This window comes from Vombatus ursinus, unplaced genomic scaffold (assembly GCF_900497805.2).
Source record: "Vombatus ursinus unplaced genomic scaffold, bare-nosed wombat genome assembly UNPS02015410.1, whole genome shotgun sequence".
NCBI lineage: Eukaryota > Metazoa > Chordata > Mammalia > Diprotodontia > Vombatidae > Vombatus > Vombatus ursinus.
In genome coordinates this window covers 79580-101810 of record NW_020955188.1, presented here as the reverse complement: position 1 = coordinate 101810, position 22231 = coordinate 79580, and positions in this window count along the sequence as shown.

Sequence of the window (22231 nt, the reverse complement as noted above, 5' to 3'; positions counted from 1 at the left end):
AATTTCACTGGTATCCACCATACCTGGAATTCTTTACCTCCTTATTTCCACCTATTGGCTTCCCTGACTTCTTTCAAGTCCTACCTAAAATCTCACCTTCTAAATGAAGCGTTTCCCAAACCCCCTTAATACTAGTGCTTTTCCTGTGTGGGTTATCTCCAATTTGTCCTGTATGCAGCTTGTTTGTACATAGTTGTTTGCATATTGTCTTCCCCATTAGACTATGAGCTACTTAACAGCAGAGACTGTCTTTTGCTTTCTTTTGTATCCCCAAGCACTTAGCATAATGCCTAGAATATAGTAGGCACTTAATAATTACTTGTTGACTGACTGATCATGGGCAGGCTCATTGACCTGGGAATCAGAGTTTCCAGATTAATGGGCAACTGGTGTTCTCTTGTTTGCTGCCCTGGTTCTCTGCATCCTTAGCTCACCTTTTGGGGTATACCTTGTGGCAATTGCTCTGTTTGTCTAGTCTTAGTGAGACCACATTCATACCTAAATATTTTCTGACTTTTAACCTCCATAAAATTGTCTACTCAATTTGCCATTATTCAAGGTATGCCCTCAAAAGTGTAGTTGTCGGGCAACAGATGAAATGCCCCTTCATCTCTGAATGAGTCCACCTTTTGTGTTTGCTACAAAAACTAAGCAGAAATACTCATTAGGTGCTGAAATACTGGAACCCATTGCATTGCTTGGAGAATGAAAGAGAACCTGTCATACTGAGAGCTTCCTTTGCCGGTTACAAATAGCTTATTAGTGATAATGTCAAACCCTATTGCCCCAGTGCAGAAGGTTAAGTGTTGTAGCTCAAATGATATCTAGTTGGTTCTTCTCTAAATAATTAAATCATTGGGATCTGCCTCTATGCTTCTGTTAGAGGAGACATGATTTAATGTCTGTGTCAGATACTTCTAATAAAGCTGTGTAATAATCAGAAAAAAGTTATGGTCTGTAAAGAATTTATTAACTATTTCTATGTTTTGACATTTGTTTGCAATATCTCTGTGCCCTAAATTGACATGGTCGTATATTGTAGATGTTTCATGCGCTACCATGAAATGTGTATATTCTATTGCAGTCCCATTTAGAAGATGCCAGATGTCTTTCTGATCTTGTTTCTTCTGCAATTTGTTCAGTTCCTCTTTTTCCTTTTTGTTTGTATTTCTATTAAAATAATTCCAAACTGAGAGAGAGATATTGATGATTTAGTATGTAAACAAATTCATCTATACTCTTATCTTTTTATGAAGCACAAATCAGCAGTTTCCTCATGTGAACCAAGAGGGTGCCTGAGTCTCAAGTGTGGAGAATGCAGGAGCCAAAATTATTGGGTACCCAAGCACAGGCTGAAGGCTGGGAAGGCATAATGAATTAAGGTGGACCCTTTGGTGGAATAAACAACTTTAAATTTCCAGCAAATGTCTGTAAAAGTTAGTAGGTGAATCACAGGAATGCTTAAATTTGGAGAAAGCCAATACACAGCTTAACTTTAATTTTCCACTGCCTTTTTAAAAATTCTTTATTTCTCTAAATCTTAAATTACTAAAAGTATTCCTCTAATTTGAACTTTTGACAAAGGGAATTATATCCTTGGAATCACTGATTATAATGGGTTCAATTCTTTTTATAAAGTTAGAATTATTCCTAGACTGGGCCTATAATATAGACTAAGTTTCCTTCGTTTCAGAGTGCTTTTCCAGGCTGGGGTGAAACTACCATTTTCCTTTGTCCTCTTTCTGAACCTGAAGCCACATAGTACCTAAATCAGCTTTTTTCTTACTGAAGTTTGAAAAACACTCCCTCTGGGGTACTACAGAATATACAGGGTGTGTGTGTGTGTGTGTGTGTGTGTGTGTGTGTGTGTGTGTGTGTGTGTATAATATAAATTTGAATAGATGGTCTCTTCCCACCAGAGCAACAGGCAAATTAAGTGATAGCAAAAAAGCATGATTTTCAATTAAAGGTCCTATTTGAACAGAGGGTTTGGAGAGAGTGAGAGAGCTTTTAACTGTCTTACCTCTTCTTCCATTTTTTTTCTTTTGACTATCCAAATCCTTCTTAAGTTTACTGGAAGCATAATACCCACTTCAAAGATATCAGTAATCCATTTGCTTTGGATACAGTGTTTCTCAAAATCCCATTGGGTATGCTAACTTGTCTACTTCAAATGAACCTTCATCTAGGCACTGCAAATCTGACTTTTCATAAATAGAAAAATGACACACAAGATAGAACTATATTAACCTCTTGAGATAGAGACCTGCCAGCAATGAACAAAGCTTCCCATATTTCTCCACCATTTTAGCCAGTGGAGATCTAGACAGGATCTTTTCAGAGCATGCATTACCCATTTTCTTGTATGCAGTCTCTAGTTTCTTCACAGCTCTTTACTTCCCAAGGCATTGGTTGGTGGAGTCCTGGAATGGAGACTTATTAGAAGTCAGAATCACTTACCTGCTAGAAAGTGGTCATGAATACCCACAGGGAGTTCAATCACCACTCCTCCAGTGCCTGAGAATCCTGCCCTGTCAGCCAAATTTTCAGGTTGAAATGAACTTATGTGGATACAATCCTTGGAAGTAAATAAAATGTTTGAAAAAAGAAAAAAATATCCAAGGTATATACATATAGGCAGTATGCTATCAGTCAATCAACATTATGCACCTACTGTGTGCCAAGCACTGTGCTTCTGCACTGGAGATACAAGAAGACACAAAAGACAATCCTTGCCCTCAAGGAGCTTACAATTTAGTGGGGGAGACAACATGCAAAATAAATATAAACTAGTTATATACAGAATAAACAGTAAATAATTAAGACTTAGGGAACTAAAATCCAATGAGGCTGGGAAAGTCTTCTTTTAAAAGATGGGATTTTAGTTGAGAAGTAAAGGAAGTCAGGGAAGTCAGTTGGTGGAGGTGAGGAAGTCCTGGCATGAGGAGCAGTCAGAAAAAAATGCTCACATATGGTGTGGCCCATTTGTGGAACATTTAGGTGACCAGAGTCACTGGATTGAAGAGTGTAGTAGGGAGTGATGTGTGAGAAGACTGGAAAGGTAGAAGGTGGGTAGGATATGAAGAGTTTTGAATGCCAAACAGAGAATTTGTATTTGCTCTTGGAGGCAGTAGGGAGCCACTGGGAGTTATTGGTGCAGTTGGGGCTCAGGCAGTGACATAATAGGACTTGCTCTTTAGGAAAATCACTTGAATGGAGGATGGACTAGAGTGGGGAGAGACTTGAAATAGCAGACCCGTTAGCAGGCTACTGCAGTAGTCCAGGTAGGGGTTATGAGGGCCTTCACCAGAGTGGTGGCAGTGTCAGAGAAGAGGATTGGATATGAGGAGTGAGAGATAGTGAGTGGTCAAGAATGTCTCCTAGGTTGGAAGCCCAAGGGACTGGGAGGATGGTGTTGCCTCATATAGTAATAAGGAAGGAAGGAGGGAAGCAGGACAGTTTAAGAGGAAAGATAATGAGTTCTGTTTTGGATGTGTTAAATTTCAGATATCTACAGGATGTCCAGTTCAAGACGTCTGAAAGGCAGTTGGAGACACAAGATTAGAGGTCAGCAGAGTTTGGGGCAGGAAAGGTAGATTTTAAAATCATGAACATAGAGATGGTAATTATATCCATGGGAACTGATGAGATTATAGTATAGAGTGAGAAGAGAAGAGGGTCCAAGATAGAACCCTGAGGGACCCCTATGGTTAGAGGTTGTGATCTGGAGGAGGATCCAGGAAAGGATACTAAGAAGGAGTGGTCAAATTGATAGGAAGGGAATCAGGAGAGAATGGTGTCTGAAAAACCTAGAGACAAGAGAGTATCAAGAAGAGGGAGATCACCAGTGTCAAGGACTGCAGAGAAGAGAAGGGGAATAAGAATTGAGAAAAGGCCATTGAATCTTACATTAAGAGATCATTGGTAACTTTGGAGAGAGTAGTTTCAGTGGAATGATAAATTTGGAAGCCAGAATGTAAGAGGTTAAGAAGAGAATGAGAGGAGAGAAAACAGAAGCATTTATAGTAAAGGGCCTTTTTGAGGAGTTTAGCTACAAAATCCAGAAGAGATATAGACAATAATGTAGATGAAAAAGTCAATTAAGAGTTTTTGAGGATGGGGGAGACATGGGCCTATTTGTAGGCAGTAAACAGGGAGATATTGAAAATAAGATAGAGCAGGAATGTCAGGGCAGTCTATTGGAGGACATGGGATGAATGGCATTGCTAGAACACATAAAGGGTCATTAAACTTGGTAAGGAGTAAAGCCACCTAATCCTGTGAGAACAGTGAAGGAGGAGGTAGTGGCAGAAGGAATCTGAGTGATCACAGATGAAGAAGAGGGATCTCAGCTTAAGAGGCTGGTGGAAGGGGGTGCTGTGAGACGTATGAGGACAGATGAAAAGATTGGGAAGACCTGCCCTGGAGGGTGGGATAGCGAGTTGATAAGAGCCATGATGGGATTGCCTAGCAGCAGAGAAGGCCCAGTTGAGGTTAGGTAACTTCATGACTGAGTCAGAATAGTTGTATGATTTTTCTCCACCTTTATTCAGTAGCACATGTGGAGGAGGTAAGGCAATCCTTTGTGTGAGTATTCCAAGGCTGAGACTTGGATAGGACATATTCAGCAATATGAGAGGTCTAGGGATTCAAGAGTGGAAGACAGTATAGAGTTGAATTGTTTTAACAAGGGGTCAAGATGGGGGGGGAGAAAGTGTCTAGTTTAGAAGTAATGGCCTGAAAGATAACTGAGGGGTCAAAGGATTGGAGATAATGGCGTGGACAAAGAGTAGGAGTAAGCAAAGGCAGAGGGAGAGGTGAAAAACCAATAGATTGTGGTTGAACAAGGAATTTTTAATCATGGAAGTGGTACATTTATGAGTGATAAGAAGATGAAGGATATGACCATGTTTGTATGTGGCTGAGGTGTGGTAGAGTGGAAAATGAGTAGGTTGAGGAACTGAGTAGTTAGGGTGATAGAAGGAGAGTCAGTATGTGTGTTGAAGTCCCTTAGTATGAGGGGAGGAGTTGAAGAGGAAAAAATAATTGTGAGTCATGTACCAACCTGAATGAGGATGGAAAGAGAGTGACCTGGGAGTCTGTAGACAACAGCTACCAGGATTTTGATTAGGTGGCAGATATGAATAGCATGAACCTCAAGGGAAGAGAGGTTGCTGAGTGACAGAGGTAGGGGGAGAATCTAGAAGTGGCAATGGGGAGCAAGGGGCATTTTTAACTGTTCCTCAACCAGTGAGCTGAGGAGAATGGGAGAAGGTGCAGCCAGTACTAGAAAGGGTGACCAGGGAGGGTATCATTTAGGGGTAGCCAGGTTTCAGTAATACTTATATATTGAAGGAATGGAAAAAGTAATGATATAGGATAAAGGGAAATTTGTTGCCTAAGGAACAGGTATTCCACAAGGCACAGTGGAAGGGTTGGGTGTATGAGAGTTACTTAGGGGTGAGAGGGTTGAGGGGGATGGGTAAAAGTAATTGACTTGTAGGGGGTGTGGAATGTGGTTTGGATGATTATCTTCAGGGGTTCAGAATCACTGAGATTAAAAGGGTATGACCAGATATGAGAATATTCATCATTGAGGGGGGCTCCACTCCTCTTCCCAATGGAGGATGGAGATAAGGCTGGAAAAATTGCAGTGTGAGATGGGAAGCATACATTCAGATGGTCAGATGGGAAACCCTGCTTCCCTTTTGTCTCTGAAGGGTGGAGAGTAGGCAGGAAAAGGGTACAGCAGGAGAGGAAAGTCAAACCTATGCTATAAGAGATAGAGTCAGAAGTTGCATGACCCACCAACTTTCCTCTTCCCTCAAGAGACAGGCACAGCAGAAGATGGAAAGCCTGAGGTGAAAAGGTAGGTTGCTCCTCTTACACCAGAGATTCTCCAGATCTTAGTTGGGAGATCGGGCTGGCAACAGGAGATAGAAGTTGCCTTTTGCTTGTACAAACAGAAGTTGTTGGTTTGGGGCAGATGGAAGACTCCTGACCTGGCCCCTTGCCATCTTCCTGCAGGGACCATGCTGTGCCCAGAAGGGGATGGAAGGCACAAGGTATGGGGTTAGAGGAACATCAGGCTTCTCTTCTCAACTGAAGAAGCTGGTGAAGAGTGGGTAGCAGGAATGGTAGATTCCCATGGAGAGGGAAGTCCTTTGGGACAGATGGAAGATGCCTGGTATCTTGCCACCTTCCCTCAAAGTGTACTCTGTGCGTGGCAGGAGATGGAAGGCACAAGGTACAAGGTCAGTAAAACATTGGGCTCCTCAGGTGTAGATGCTAGTGAAGATGTGGTAGCAAGAAGTGGTAGAGACTACAAAGACTGCTTCTACCAGTTCTCCATTTGTACAGGCAATAGAGTAGCATCAGACAGCTCACAGAACAGTTTCCCATGTTTCCTTAATGACAGAATACTTTGGCAATCAAAGCTGATGTGGATTATTATTTCATGTCATTAGTTCAGATAGGGCAGTCTGAGGTTTGGAAAAATAATCCCTTTTGCCCTGTCTTGAATTTAATTACATTCATTATATCTTGTCAAGAACTTTGGAATGTTAAGCAACTATGGCCTCCGTGTATTTCATTTAACCTATTCACTTTCCATCCCCCTTTTTAACCATTTGTTCACTGGTTGAAGGGGTGGAGGGTGGCAGCTCATCATTTTATACCCTGTGGATCATGAGAATAAAAGTCCTATCTATGAACAGTACAATGCTATGGTCCTTTAGATCTTGCTCAGGGACCATCTGGGGCTGGTGTGAAACACTTCTGAGACTTTGCTGTGACTGAGTTCATCCAGAGGGTGAGTGCAAAGGATTGTTATGCCAAGCTCAAGGCACTGCTTGCTCGCTGGGCTCTGGAAAAAAAGGGTGTCTCCTAAAAGTAAAAATAGAGTAGTGAAAAGAGAAGAGTGGTCACAGCATCAGGATCCTGACAGCATATTATACTGACAGGGCCACCCCCCCCCATAATAATGTATCTAATCTGAGGGGCAATTATCCTTTTTTATCCAAAATCCTGTTTATATGTAAGCCTTCTCATTTTTCCCCTTCAGCTTGTTCCACAGGGACCAAATCATAATGATCTTCAATCTGATGTCCAATCTAAAAGAGTTTAGGGAAATCACCATAAGGGGTATGGCATGTTGTGCTACCTCCTTCATTTGTTTTAATGCATGTTTTTATTTTGGTCCCCATATGAAATTTTTAGATTGGCTTGTAACATTGGCCCAGTGGAGAACATTGTACCTAAATGTGGAATATGGTTTTTCCAGAAAGCAGAGTCTAACTAGTTTCTGTTCCTCCCTTTTTATCCTTTGGGGCTTTAAAGCTAAACTCTTTTCTACTACTGGTTGAGCAATGAATACTCCCTCCAATGTCCAGATTATCCCTAAGAATGCCATTGGACAACTAGCCATCTTCTGTTAGTTAATCTGATGGATTAAATTATGAGTCCTGTCTGCATAGATTATGGCACAATACTAAGCTATTAATATATCCCTGTGACATCCACACAATGTATACTGTACCCCCTGCCATATGAAGGCAAACTGTTCTTGGCTTTCTTTGGCAACTGGAAGGGCAAAGAACATATTACTTATGTAGATAACTGAAAACCACAATCCATGATATCCTTTCATTTCATCACTCATTTCTGAAATATTTGAGGGGGCAGCTAGGTGGCGTAGTGGATAGAGCACCAGCCCTGAAGTCAGGAGGACCTGAGTTCAAATTCGGCCTCAGACCAAGCACTTGACACTTACTATCCGCGTGACCCTGGGCAAGTCACTTAACCCCAATTGCCTAAAAATTAAAAAAATTTAAAAAATTTTAAAAAAAGAAATGTTTGGGAAGGCTTCCTTGACAGGTTTAGTCTTAGCATTAAGTTTACTTTAGTTTATTATAAATCTCCACTCACCACTTCCCTTTTTTACTGGCCAAACAGAAGAGTTATATAGGCTAATTCCAGGGTGGGGAACCTGTGGCCTTGAGGCCACCTGTGGCCCTCTTGGTCCTCAGTGCAACCCTTTGACTTCAGTCAAAGTCCAAGTTTTACAGAACAAATCCTTTTATTAAGGGGATTTGTTCTGTGAAGTTTGGGTTCAGTCAAAGGGCCGCACTTGACCTAGAGAGCCACATGTGGCCTCAAGGCTGCAGGTTCCCCACCCCTGGTATAAGAAGTACTATGACATGTTCTACAGTCTCTCTTCCTCCTAAGAGGTGTTGCCATTCTTTGGCCTTGTCCTAATTGATATCTGATTCGTTTGTTCAGTACGGTCTATTAATTAGTCCTAGTCTTTATCCTTATTCAAATTCCAAATATATCCATTCTACCATGGCCATTTTTAATGGCAACTGTGTTTCTTCAGATATAGATTTCCATGGCTTAAACTGTGCTTTTATATGTAAGGGGAGTAGGGCACTGCTTCCTTCAAGCATGAAAAATCCAATATAGAAGACTATCTTCTGTTATTGGAGGAATAATGATATAACATTAATAATTTTAATACTATTTAAACAAATATTTCATTAATTATTAATTAATTGTATATATATTAATATTACTAATAATAATGTGCTGCTATTGCCTTTCATGTGGGCTAACCTTTCATCTTTACAATTCATCCCCAGAATTTTAACCTCATCTCTGTCTCAACTAACAGATTCATTATCCATTTGGCAGACTCTTAACAACCAGGCCTCATCTGTTTCCTCTGGTTTTTTAATGAAGTCTTTGTGCTAAAAAAAGCATTGAGTATCAATGCTACCATTGAGAAGTGTTCATCTAATTATTGTTTCCGACCTAATATAAGCTTTGTTTTCTAAGCTGTTTAGCAACCCTTTCCTCTCCTTCACTTAAGATTTTATGGCTAGATATGGTACACAAGATTCACAAGGGTAATCCATGTCATTGCCTTGGCAATGAGTCACTTAACCTATCATCTAACAAGTCACTAGCCCTCCATTTCTCTTCCTTTTGCTTTCCTACTGTTATATTTCAGAACTTGGTTTAGAAGTTCTAGCAAAACCCCAGTCATCTGTTTCATTTTCTCAATCTGTTCTCTGTATCTATAGAGAGAGATACATTTTCTCCTTCAGTATCAATCCTTTTCCTTTCCCATAACTTCTTAAGCAACAATTTCTCTAAACCTTGCAAGAATGTATTTTTAATTTTGTACTGTGGTGGGTCTGGCTTCAAAAATGTCAGAAATCCTCTAATCATTGGCTTAGTATCCTTATCTTCACCACATATGGTTCTTGGAATATGTCCCATATCTGTATTAAAATACCAGCGCAGTGATTTCTGAAGTTCTTCCTTATGTCTATGGTTCCCAGGAAGATAAGTATCATGAGACATTTTTGTTTTGAACCAAAATTCCCCTTAACAATTGACCATATTATTTCAAGCTCAGTAAAAGAGTTGGTTTCCCCTCTGGGCATTCTTTTAACAGAATGCCATCTCTAGATGAGGTAGGGGGGAGGGAGGGGAGAGGAAAGGGGGAAGGGGAGAGGGGGAAGGAGGAGGAGAGGGGGATGAAGGGGGAGGGGGAGAGAGAGGGAGGGGGAGAGAGGGAGAGAGAGATGCCAAAAGGCAGACAAGACATCTCCCTTCTATTGCAGCATGGGGTTTAAATTTTGGTCCTTGCCCTCTTTGGTGGAGGCAGTAGGTGAACAGCCAGGTTGTATGACCTAACCCTACCAAAGAAGATGCAACTACCAAGAGTTCTAGATCCAGTCACAGTCAGCAGCTCATGAATCTAATAAAGGAAGTAGAATTTCCTGTTTCTTGTTCAGATTTTTCAGCCCTGGTCAGTGACTTGTGGACCTACGAGCAAAGACGTTCCCTACTGCTGAAATGTGAGGTTCAGTGACCTAGCTGTGACTTTCTCCAGAGCAGACAGAGCAGTGACAGCTGAGCTTTCTGTACCGTTCTGTCTGCAGAAGTAAAACAGCCAGGAGACTTAGTCTCAGTGTTTGCTATTGGCTTATGGAATACAGCAAGTTCCAGAGCTGATTCTCAGGCTTGTCTCTCTCTACTTCTTCCTGATCATATTCCAATGGGACATTTTTAACAGATATTCATAAGCATTGTCAGTTTGTAATGCATAATACATCCACGAAACCAATTTGCTGTTACATGTGCTAAGTAACACAACCAAAACACTAATTAGACTTATACTTCCCAATTATAGCAATAAAACTTGATTATTCAAGAGTGTGAAAACATTAGTTTCAACTTTCTATTACAATAGTAGCATTAATCCCAGTAGGAACAAACCACTAATCTAATTTCCTCTAGTTTCCCAATAAGTATGTCTTGCAGTGCTACTCAAAGACAAGGTTCCCTCTCTGCCCAGCCAGAGACCATGTATCTCCCTGCAAGGTGTTTGCCAGGTAAGTGAGCAAATTTCTGCTGTAAATTCACAGTGCTGTCATTGAATCCAGAGGATGCTTAAGTCTTAAGAACTGGGAATACAGGAATCAAACTGAGTGGGGATCCAAGGGTATGCTGAAGGGTGGGGGCATTGGTGGCCTTCTTAGAGTTGTAGCTATGGGCATTAGCTGGTTACACCAAAATCTGCTTGGTGGCCAGTGACCTAATTTGGCTACCAGTTAATTTGATTGATACCTGGCAAAATAAGCTCATGACAAGGTTATTTTAAAAATGTCCATTAATGGCCTGTCCTGCCGAGGGTGGGGGAGGAGAGGAGGATCCCATATTTTTAACTGTAGCTAATGAACACAGGCATGTTCTTTGCCAACTCATACCACATATATGTTTATATTACTATAATAAAAAACCCACTGAACACTCCATCATAAAATGATGGCCTAATACAAAATGAAATCATTTATGTCAAGGCAAAAAAAAATTTATTCTGACTATAGTCCCTGACTTCATCTCTATACAGTCCTTCAATGATAGATGTAGTTGGGGTTTCATGATGCATACAACTAAAGTTCCAAGAGTTTTTAGTATGAAATAAGTAGACAGGATCTGAGGTCTGAATGAGACCTCCAGGTCTGCTGAGAACAAAATCAGAGATGTGACCACTGTATTTAATTTTCCTCCAACTTGTTTTTCTTGTTCTTTGTGCCTTTTCATTTCCCTCATTCCTGCATGTGTTAAATGTAAGGAGGAAAAATAGACATTGCAAGTAGCAAAGGATATCCTAGGTCAGGGTTGGAGTCAAGGGTCAACCAGGGATCAATTTCTCTACTTATTTGTCTGTGAATCCCTTAAGGTTAACTTGATTTTTCCATTTATGGGTCTTAGGATTATTCCAGTGAAGAGTTCAACAATCTACCTCTTCTAGACACATTTCATTTTGAAAAGCTCACTGTTGTTTCAGAAAAGTGAGTTTCCAGAATTTCATTTGCTTAAGAAATTTATAGAGGTTGGGAGTAGGGGCATCAGTCAGGGCAACCCCGGTCTAGTGCCTCCTGATGGGCCAAAGAAATGGTTCCACTGCACTCCTGAGGCATCTTTCTTTGCAAGTGCTCCTATGCATCTGTATCAGTAAAAAGAATAACTTGCTTCTATAAAGAAAGCTGTACATTTTGGGTCACTTTGGAGATTCTGAACAAACTGTGAGATTAGTAATTTTCTTATCCCAGTGCTGCAGGAGAGAGACCAGAGGATAACACAGGATAAGTAACTTTGTTACCTTGACAGGTATGGTAAGTAGATGAGTTGGGAGGTAAAGTCCAGGCTTCCTGACCCTACAGGTCAGGTTGTGACCACCAAACTATTTGGAACACTGCCTGTCAAGCATCGTTTTCCCTCCCCTGCCACATATGCATTTATTCTTGCCTTGCTTGACTTACCTAAAAATTCAAGGTCCACATAGCCTAGAATTATAGGCCTTTTCAAAGCCTCTCTATTTGGAAGCCCCTTATCAGACAACTGAGAAAACTGAGGCCTTCAGGTTTTCCAAGGCCTAATCAAAAGAATGTGTCTGATGTATGCATTAGGTCCCCTGCTTAGCTGACTCCAGATGCTGGCCACTGGACACTGCCATAAGTATGTCTCTACCTCAGTCTGATTTGATTCTCCCTTGTCATTTCCCTTCTCTTGACTCCATCAAATGGAATCAGCAGGACAAAAAATTTCAAGTAGTTGGAATGCCAGACACCTGGAACAATGTATAGAGTGACTCATGCTGTCAGTCTTACTATTTCTTTTCCTCGAAGTCCCCGAGGCTTCACCTCATTTCAGCTTTTCTCATTCCTAGGATGGAGATACCCTGGAAGATTTTGGAAGTGGCCCTCTGGTTCACAGATGTCCTTATATAACCATTCCTCTTCCCTTCTAAATGTAAGTCTCTTCAATTCCTCTTTCTTTTGGGAAAAATGGATGATGGTTTCCCTTGGGGGAGGCATTTGGCCTTGCCTGTGAGGTCTGCCATAATGTGATGGACAGATTCCACTCTTGTGTTCTCTCCGTGTGCCAGGCCTTTTCCTTTCTGTTCAGGATTAATCACAATAAGAAGGGCAACAAAAACCACCCTAATAAGAATTTCAACTACCAAATCAAAAGCAAGCACAGCAAATATCATAGTGTGTGTAGACTCTCTCCTTTGACCCAGCAGTAGACCTCTGATTCCAATGCTTTTTGTAGTCCAATCGGCAGAGGAATTAAATGATGCTAAGACCTGAGAAGTTACTCAAGTCAGGGAGGACACACCTGATATGTGGCCGAGGTGGGATCACTAGTCAGGCCTTCCTAGCTGCAAATCCAAGGCTCTAAGATGTTTGGCCATCTGCCATCACTTTTGTTCCTGTGCTTAATTTCTTTTCACCATGCCATCATCCTTGACTTACTTGGGTGTTCATCTTCCCCAAGACCCTAGGTCTTGATCTGTTGATACCAAAGTGATGGACTTGTATGTGTGTGTGTGTGTGTGTGTGTATGGAGAGAGAGAGAGAGAGAATTTATTTATTTACTTATTTTCCCCTCCTTTTTGTATTTCTATGATACCATTTCATTTTCCTTCATCCAATGTGTATTAAAGGGTGGCAGAAATATGTGCACATTTCCAGGAGCAAAAGTTCTTGCACAAGGCCAGTTTCTTATTTTGGCCTATCAATGAATTAAGGTTAACCTGTTGATTGGTTGATTGATTGTTGGACTGTTTATTGGTTCAAGGATTATTCCCAGGAAGAGCTGAGCAATCTTCCCATTGTGGATAAATTTTGTTTTGACAATCTCATTGTTTCTTTTCAAAGGTGAGTTTCCAGATTTGCATTTGTTTCAGAAATTTGAATATGTTAGGTCTGGGGTCATAAGTCATGGAAAGCCAGGAAGTTTACCTCCCGATGGACATTTGAAATAGTTCCCCTGCACTCCTAACATATCTTCCCTTGGAAGTGCTCATGTACTTATTTCAATCTGCTTAACTAGACCTATTGGCCTTTTCAGGGACCCTTTCTTTGTAAGTCCTTTATCAGACAAGTGAGGGAAGTGAGCCCTATGGGGTTTTCAAAGGCCCAATTGATAGAATGTGTCTGGTGTATGTATTAGGTCCCCTGCTTGGGAGATCCTAGATTCAGGCCACAGGACACTGTCTTAAGTGTGCCTCTACCTCAGTCATATTTGGTTATTCTTTATAAATTCCATTATCTTGACTCCATCAAGTGGAGACAGCAGAAAAACAAATTGCAAATAGTTGGGATGGCAGCTAGAAGATGTGCAAGGCCACCCACACAGTCAGTCTTTCCAACTTTTTTTCTTTTAGTCCCAGTCAGTCTTGCCATATCTTTTCCTCTAACTCACAGTGGCATCACATCCTTCTGCACTTCTTATTCCTAGGATTGTAATGTTCTGGAAGACTTAAGGAGTCACCCTCTTGTTTACAAATTTCTTCATGTAACTATCCCTCTTCCTTTTGAAAGGTAATTCTCTTCATTTTCTTTATTTTTTTGGGGGGGGGAAGGATGAAGGTTGCTATTGGGGGTGTTGTTTGGCCTTGCCTAAGAGCTCTTCCATAATGTAATGGACAGATTCCATTCTTGTGCTCCAGGTGTGCCAGAACTTTTCCTTTCTGTTCAGGATTAATCACAAGAACAACAGCCACAAAACCACAATAATATCTTCAGCTACAAAAATAGAAACAACTACAGCAAATATCATTTATGGAGTACAGTGTGTGCATGTTATCTCCTTTGACCCAGCAGTAGACTTCTGATTTTGATGCTCTTTGTAGTCCAATTGGCAGAAGAATTAAGTGATACTAAGATATGAAATGGGACTTTGCCAGGGTAATACATCTTATAATGGCATAGGTGGGACTCCTGATTGGACTTTGATATTTCCACATCCAAATCTCTAAGACTTTTTACTGTTGACCATCATTTTTCTTCTTGTAATTCATGTCATTCTTGTTTTTCTTTTTTCATTTATTATTTATTTAATTTAGACTTTTTTTTAAAGTTTGAGTTCTGAATTCTCTCCTTGCCACTTTTACCCCATCCATTGTGATCTCAATAAATATGATGCCAATTATACAAGTGAAATCATACAAAACATATTTCTATATTAGTCATGTTGCAAAAATAAAATAATAAAAAATGTCAAAATATTATGATTCCATCTGCATTCAGATGGCCATCAATTCTTTTTCTGGAAGTGGATAACATTTTTCATCAAAAGTCCTTCAGAATTTCCTTGGATTATTGTATTAATCAAACTAGCTAAATCATTCACAGTTGATCATATTAGAGCATGTCTGTTACTCTGCAGAATATTCTTTTGGTTTTACATACTTCACTTTGTATCCATTCATTGAAATCTTTCAGGTTTTTCTGGAATCATTTTGCTCATCATTTCTCCTTTTTAAAAAATAATAATTTATTTGTTTTCCTAATTGCATGTAAAAATAATTTTTAAGATTAATTTTTTTAAAAAAATTGAATTCTTAATTCTCTTTCGGGCTCCCCCCCCACTTTCCTTTAGGTGGCAGGGAATTTGACATAAGTAATACACGTGCAATCATGCAAAACATTTCCATACCAGTCATTGTGAAAGAAAACACAGACCAAAAAAATAAAACCCAGGAAAAAAATAAAGTGAAAAATAGTATGCTTAGATTTGCAGTCAGACTCCATCAGTTCTTTCTCTGGAGGTGGATACCATTTTTCATCATGAGTCCTTTGGAATTGTCTTGCATCATTGTATTGCTCAGAATAGCTAAGTCATTCACAATTGATCACCATATGGTATTGCCATTACTATATACAAGGTTCTCTTGGTTTTGCTCATTTCACCACTTTGTATCAGTTTATGTAAGTCTTTCCAGGTTTTTTCTGAAAGCATCCTATTTTAGATTTCTTATAGCATAGTAGTATTCAATTGCAATCATGTACCACAACTTGTTTAGTCTTCCTCAGTTGATGAACATCCCCTTATTTTCCAACTTTTTGCCACCCCAAAAAGAGCTGCTATAAATACTTTTGTACAAATAGATCCTTTTCCCTTAAAAAAAATTTCTTTGAGATACAGACCTAGTAGTGGTATTGCTATGTCAAAGGGTATGCATGGTTTTATATCCCTTTGCTCATAGTTCCTAATTGTTTGCCAGAACGGACGGACCAGTTCATAACTCTGCCAGTAGTGCTTTAGTGTCCCTATTTTCCCACATCCCTTCCAACAGTTGTCATTTTCCTTTTCTGTCATATTAGCCAATCTGATAGGTGTGAGTTGGTACCTCAGAATTGCTTTAATTTGAATTTCCTTAATCAATAGTGATTTGGAGTATTTTTTTCACATGACTTATAGTCCTCCTTGTTAGTCACTGTTGGGGAGGCTCTGTTAAGGGAGACTGTGAGTCTGTAGGTTTTACATTTCCTGCTTTCCCTAAGTACTAGGTCACCTACTGCCTGCTAGCTAGCACCTACTGGCAATTGGGGAGGCACTGAGATGCAATGTCCCACTCTCTTTTGCTGATATGGATGTTTTGGAATTGTCTTTTGTTATGAAAGTTATCTATAAAACCTGGCTCCATCTCTAGTGATCAGCCTGTCAATGTGTTGCTACCTTGATGTACTTTTAATAAGATTCTTTTAATTGTTTTTCCCCTGAATTTTGCCTCCTTAACCAGGGCAAAAGTCTAAACAAAGAGTTTTCCTTTTAAGAAATGGAGAATCACCTGGAATTTTTGAGGTTTTTCACTCCTGGCTATTGCTGTGGGTGGGCCTACTCCACCCCTGGAATGAGCAATCAGGTACTGCCTGATAGCTGGCCCACCCCAGCAGTTAGTTAAGCTGTGAAGTAGCAGAGAGTTTAGCTCCCCAAAATTCAGGACAGAAAATGGAGACATATTTGATTCCCAAATCCAAATTCTGATTTTTTGTTTCATTTGTGCAACAAAAATGAAAGGAAGAAGGAAAGGTAAAAGGTTCACTAGGAAGAGGCAGGTGAGTAAATGGCCTTGCCTGCACTTGCAGGGTTATACCAGTATTCATAAAGGGAATGAGAGGAGTGAGCTTTCAGGGGATTCCAGGGTAGACAAGTTGGAATAGCTTGGGGAACATCCTGTCGGATATGTACACAACTGAGCAATGAGGATAGGTAGGGGCTGGGGAAACTATTGGGGGAAAAGGGAAAAAAAACATATTTTGGCCAGATAAAGGATGGGACCTTAGGTATTGAACTCAATCAGATGGGCATTCTAAACGTGATTAGAAGATCTCTAGGCTAGGCAGACCAGGGATTTTCAGTGCTGTTGAGAGAGGCCTTGAAAATTGGAGGAGGTGACTAGGTATTAGGTATACCTTTTGGGAATGTTAAAGTAGAACTTTCAAGGCTTTCAAACATAAACATACAACAGGACAATCTCTCTCTCCCTTTCTGACTATGGCCAAGTTGGAGGGGCAGACGAGATAAAGAGAAGAGAAAAACATTCAGCAAAGGGAAGATTACTTCTCTAGATAGTCTGGGATATGATTGGTAAGGAAAGTGTTTGGTCAGAATATGAAAGAAACAAGACAGGTGCGGTTGTGAAGGGCTTTAATCTCAGCTTGAAAGAAAGGAGGAGATGAATTTTAACCAAATTAGGGATAAGAGGAAATGGGTTAAGAAAAGTTGTAATCTATTCTGCAGTGATAGTATGAATAGAGGTCTTAAAAGTAAAGAGTTGTGGAAATTTGGAAAGAGAAGTGAGGAAGGCCGTGCACATGCGCACGAGTGTGCACATACACACACACAACAAACGTGCATACATGTACCTTGGACATACTATAATAATGGGTTCTAAAAATTAGATTCAGGACTTTACATATAAAATGCATTGATAATTGTAAAGAAGAAAGAAACAGCAACTGTTATATAATAACTGAACATTTTCTGAAGTTTCAAGTGAATTATGGGTTCCTAATTTGATGTTCTCATAGCTCTATTATTTATAATGCCAGAATCATAAGACTTGAGCAAATTTTTTCTCCACATGAACTAATTATTGCAAAAAGCATATTTAAGGGGAATCTAGGTGGTGCAGTGGATAGAGCAACAGCCCTGGAGTCAGGAGGACCTGAGTTCATAATCCAGACTCAGACACTTCACACTTACTAGCTGTGTGACCCTGGCCAAGTCACTTAACCCCAATTGCCTTGCATAAAAAAAGTTTTTTTAAAAAAAGCATATTTAAGAGGTTATGCTAAATTGTATCGAGCCTGGTTACTGACAAATTTGAGTTAAATTCCCTAGGAATCTCTGCAAGTGCCTTGGAACCACAGAAGCAAATCCGCTGGAAAGAGGCCTCTTCAGAGCTGCCCTGGGAATGAGGCCTATTCCTGAATGTCCAAGGGAAGATGTTGCCAGGGACCAGACAACTACATGGGACATCTGGGACTCAAGATGAAATGTGCTGATTAACTGAACGTTGGGAGTGGGTTATAAGGAGAACTGATGTTATTTAATATTGATGATCATTATTTATTACTTCGGTCTTTTGTTTCATGGTATTTATGTTTACTGAGTTTTCTTTTGCTTATATGTAAATCTCCCCTCTAAAATTAGTGCATGGTTAATCTCTAAATGGCTTGATGTATAACCTGACTTAGTTTACATATACAGCTTATTTAACAAGATTTGTCTCCTTGGGGAATATATGAAATTATGATTGTGTACCTAAGTTTATTTGACTTTATAACATTGATGGAAACATGGGATTGTGATTTGTGATGATCATGGCCCAGTACACTTGTTTCCAGTTGTAAGTTTAAGTACCCTAGCTTATAGCCACTGATACTTGCTCAGATTGATTTGGCATGACCAGCAGAGTGTAGGATGATGTAGTTAAGGATAAAACAGTGAGATGGAACCAGTTGGGGTTCTGTGCTAGATAAATAGATAGATAGATAGATAAATGCACACACACACACACACACACACACACACACACGTAGAGAGAGAGAGAGAAAGTTAGCTAGCACCAAATGAAGGAATTATTGGAAGTTTTGCTGACTAAGTGATCCATTGTTCCTAGTCCTCCTTGTCAATCACTGTTGGGGGAAGCATCACCCAATCTGTAGCTTTTGTATTGTCTTCTATTCCTCATGTACCAGGTCACCTACTACCTGTTAGCCTGCATGTACTGGCGACTGGGGAGGAATTGAGATCCAATGTCCCATCTCCTTTTGTTGATATGGACCCATCCAAATTGTCTTTGCCTAATCATGAATGATATCAATAATACCTGGCTTCATCTTTAATCCCTGGCTGATCTCTAGTGATCATGTTGCTACCTCTATGTACTTTTAATAAACTACTTTTCATTGTCTTTTTCCTGAATTTTTGCTTGTTAATTCAAAGCAAAAGCCCAAACAAAGAATTTTCCTTTTGATAGGACACTGTCTTTTCTGTCACCTGCAGGAATTGGTATTTTTCTAAAAGTGAGTCAAAATGGAAAAGGAGAATCCTCAGGGCAAGCTCTACAAGGCAGTGACAGAAACTTCCTAGGGGGAGAACCCTGAATGGATGCCTCAGAAGTTTTCATTCCATGAGGAATACAGAGAATAGAGAGAGACTAGATAGTTATAGGTTTCATGAAGCAGAGAATGAAAGACTAGAGTAGAGAATAGGTAAGAGAGTGAGAGAGATCCTCTTTGGAAATGGATGCAAAATAATGAAATTTTTTAAAAAAATTATGAAAAAGACTAGTTGAAGGAGAAAAGAGGAAAGGGAAATTGACTTGACTGATAGAGAGGAAAGATTGAAGAATTAGATAATTAGATAAAATGGGAAAGAAAATGGAATTTATAAGCAAAAAAAAAAAAGGAAAACTATAGCAAATGAGAGAGGGAAGGAGGGGAAGATTGCCAGTGGGGACAGAGCCACCTTAAAAAAGATTAAGCTAAAGTAACTGAAGAGACATAGAATTGTATTTACAGCAGAAGTTGGGGGGGAAAGCTTAACTTGAAAATAGAAGAAAATATAAATCTGACTTTCATAGCTTAGATGTGAGTGGATTAAACAATCAACCCCCCCCCAAAACAAAAAAGAATAGATTGGATAAGAAAACAAAACCCTTTCATATGTGGCTTACAAGAATCATGTTAAAAAGCAAAGACATACACAAAATGAAACTGAAGGGATGGGAAAAAATTTATTATGCATCAAGTGCAGAAGTTGCAATCATGCTATCTGAGGAAAATAAAACATTCAAAATTAAAAAGAGATAAAGAAGCACACTTTATTATGTTGAAAGGAGCCATACACAACAAATTTATATCAGTAATAAAATTGTATATTTTAGATACCTTAGCATATAAATTCATAAAGCAAATAATAACTGAGCTGCAAGAACACATAGATGGTAATACAGTAGTGACAGGAGACTTCAATATCCCTCTCTCAATTATGGATAACTCTTAACAGAATGACAAAGAAAATGGAAAATACAGAAGTGAAAAAATTACTACAAATTTTAGAGTTAAAAGACTTATGATCTTTTTTAAAATGAAAATATAAAGATTATACATATTTTCCAGCACCTCATAGTACTTTTAGAAAAACTGACCATGTATTAGGCCACAGAAATATTGGAAAGAAATGGAAAAAGGAGAAATAGTAAATATCCTTAATAGAATTTACATAATGCAATAAAAACAATCAATTGATCAGGGACTACACAAAAAAGGCAGAGACTGAAATGAAAAGTTGACAGTGAAACCCTAAATAATGAGTGGGTCAAAGAAGAAATCATAGAAATAATTAACTATATGAAAGAAAACATTCTGAGTTAGCATCTGCTTGAGCCTCCCATCTACATAGCAATATTGTAAGAATAGGAAATCTAGGAAGAATACTTTGATGATGGCCTTCCTTCTCAAGTTAATAACTGAGGGATAAATTAGGCATTGAAAACAGTAACTGTTTCAATTATTTTTACTGACACCCTTTAGAATAATTTTCTCTGTGTGTGTGTGTGTGTGTGTGTGTATCTGTGTCTCTTTCTTTCTCTGTCAAAGCAAAACAAAAAAACAAAAACAGCTACTGCTCTTAAGGAGCTTAAAATCTAATAGTAGAGACATGTAACAATAAGTATATGTATGATAACATAGGGAAGAGAAGAAAGGAGAAGGCTCAGTTAGATGGAAATAGAAGGGATCTGTAGAAGGTGAAATTGATCTGAGGCTTGAAGAAAGCCAGGGAAGTAAAGATGCAGAATTGATAAGGACATTCCAGGCACATTGATAGCATATGTGCTATTTGCCATAATATTAAAAACAAGCATCTTTCCTATCTCTTTCTATGATACAAAAATGTGTTGCAAAAACATTTATCGCCAAGCTAGGGGAAGACAATCTAGAGAAAAAAAACAATAGAACAATATTCCTAATAAACATGGACATGGAATTTTAAAATAAAATATTAGTAAGTAGGTTACAACAACATATTAAAAAGATTATGATGACAAGGTTGGGTTTATGCCAGGAATGTAGGGTTAGTTCAATATCAGGAAAACTATAAGTATAATAAATCGCGCTAATAATATGAATAATGAAAGTCATATGACTGTGTCAATAGATGACAAAAAGTTTTTTTTTTAAGCCAATTGAGGTTAAGTGACTTGCCCAGGGTCACACAGCTAGTAAGTGTCAATGTTTGGTCTGAGGCCAGATTTGAACTCAGGTCCTCCTAACCAGGGCCAGTGCTCTATTCACTGTGCCACCTAGCTGCCCCAACAAAAAGCTTTTGACAAGATTCAATGTTCATTTTTATTAAATACTCTAGAAAACATAATAATTGACTTTTCTTCAACGTAGTCAACAATATCCACCTGAATCCAAAAGCAAAAATTATATACAGTAAAAAGTGTTATAGACCTTTCCAAAAAATTATGTATAAACTAAGGATGCTCATTATCATCATTTCTATTTAACATAGTGCTTAAAAAGTTAGCTGTTGCAACAAGATAAGAAAGAAAAAGAAAGAAAATAAGCATCGGCAAAGAGGAAATAAAAGAATAAAAAGAATTTTTTGTAGATATTATGATGATTTACTTAGAAAACTCTAAAGAATCAAACAAAAAATTAATTGAAACAATTAACAAATTTAGCAGACTTGTGAGATATAAAATAAATTCACCTAAGTCATCAGCATCCCTATATGTCACCAACAAAACCTAGTAGGAAGAGCTAGAAAGAGAAATTGCATTCAAAATAATTTCAGAAGATATAAAATATTTGGGAATGTAGCTTCCAAGATACAATCAGGAACTCTATGAATCTAAGTATAAGACCCTCTTTGCAGAAATAAGCAGAAATATTAATTGCTATGGGGTAGGTCGATCCAATAGAATAAAAAAGGCAATATTACCTAAATTAATGTATTTCTTCAGTGCTAAACCAAACTACCAAAAATATTGTATAGAGCAAGAAAAATAACAACCAATTTCATATGAAAGAACAAAAGGTCAAAAATATCAAGGATAATAATGAAAGAATGTGCCAAGGAAGGGGGTCTATTATTACTGTACTACAAAGTAGGAATCATTAAAATGACTTGGTATTGGTTAAGCAATTGAGAGATTGGTCAATGAAACAGATCAGATATTTATTATACAGCAGAAGGCAATCACAGTAGTAAAGTGATTGATGAACCTAAAGCCCCTAGTTACTGGAGAAAGGACACATTTAAAAATTTTTTTTTAATTTTATTTTTAATTTATGGAATAAAACAAGCATTTCCATAACATAGTACAATAAAACAGATGATTGTA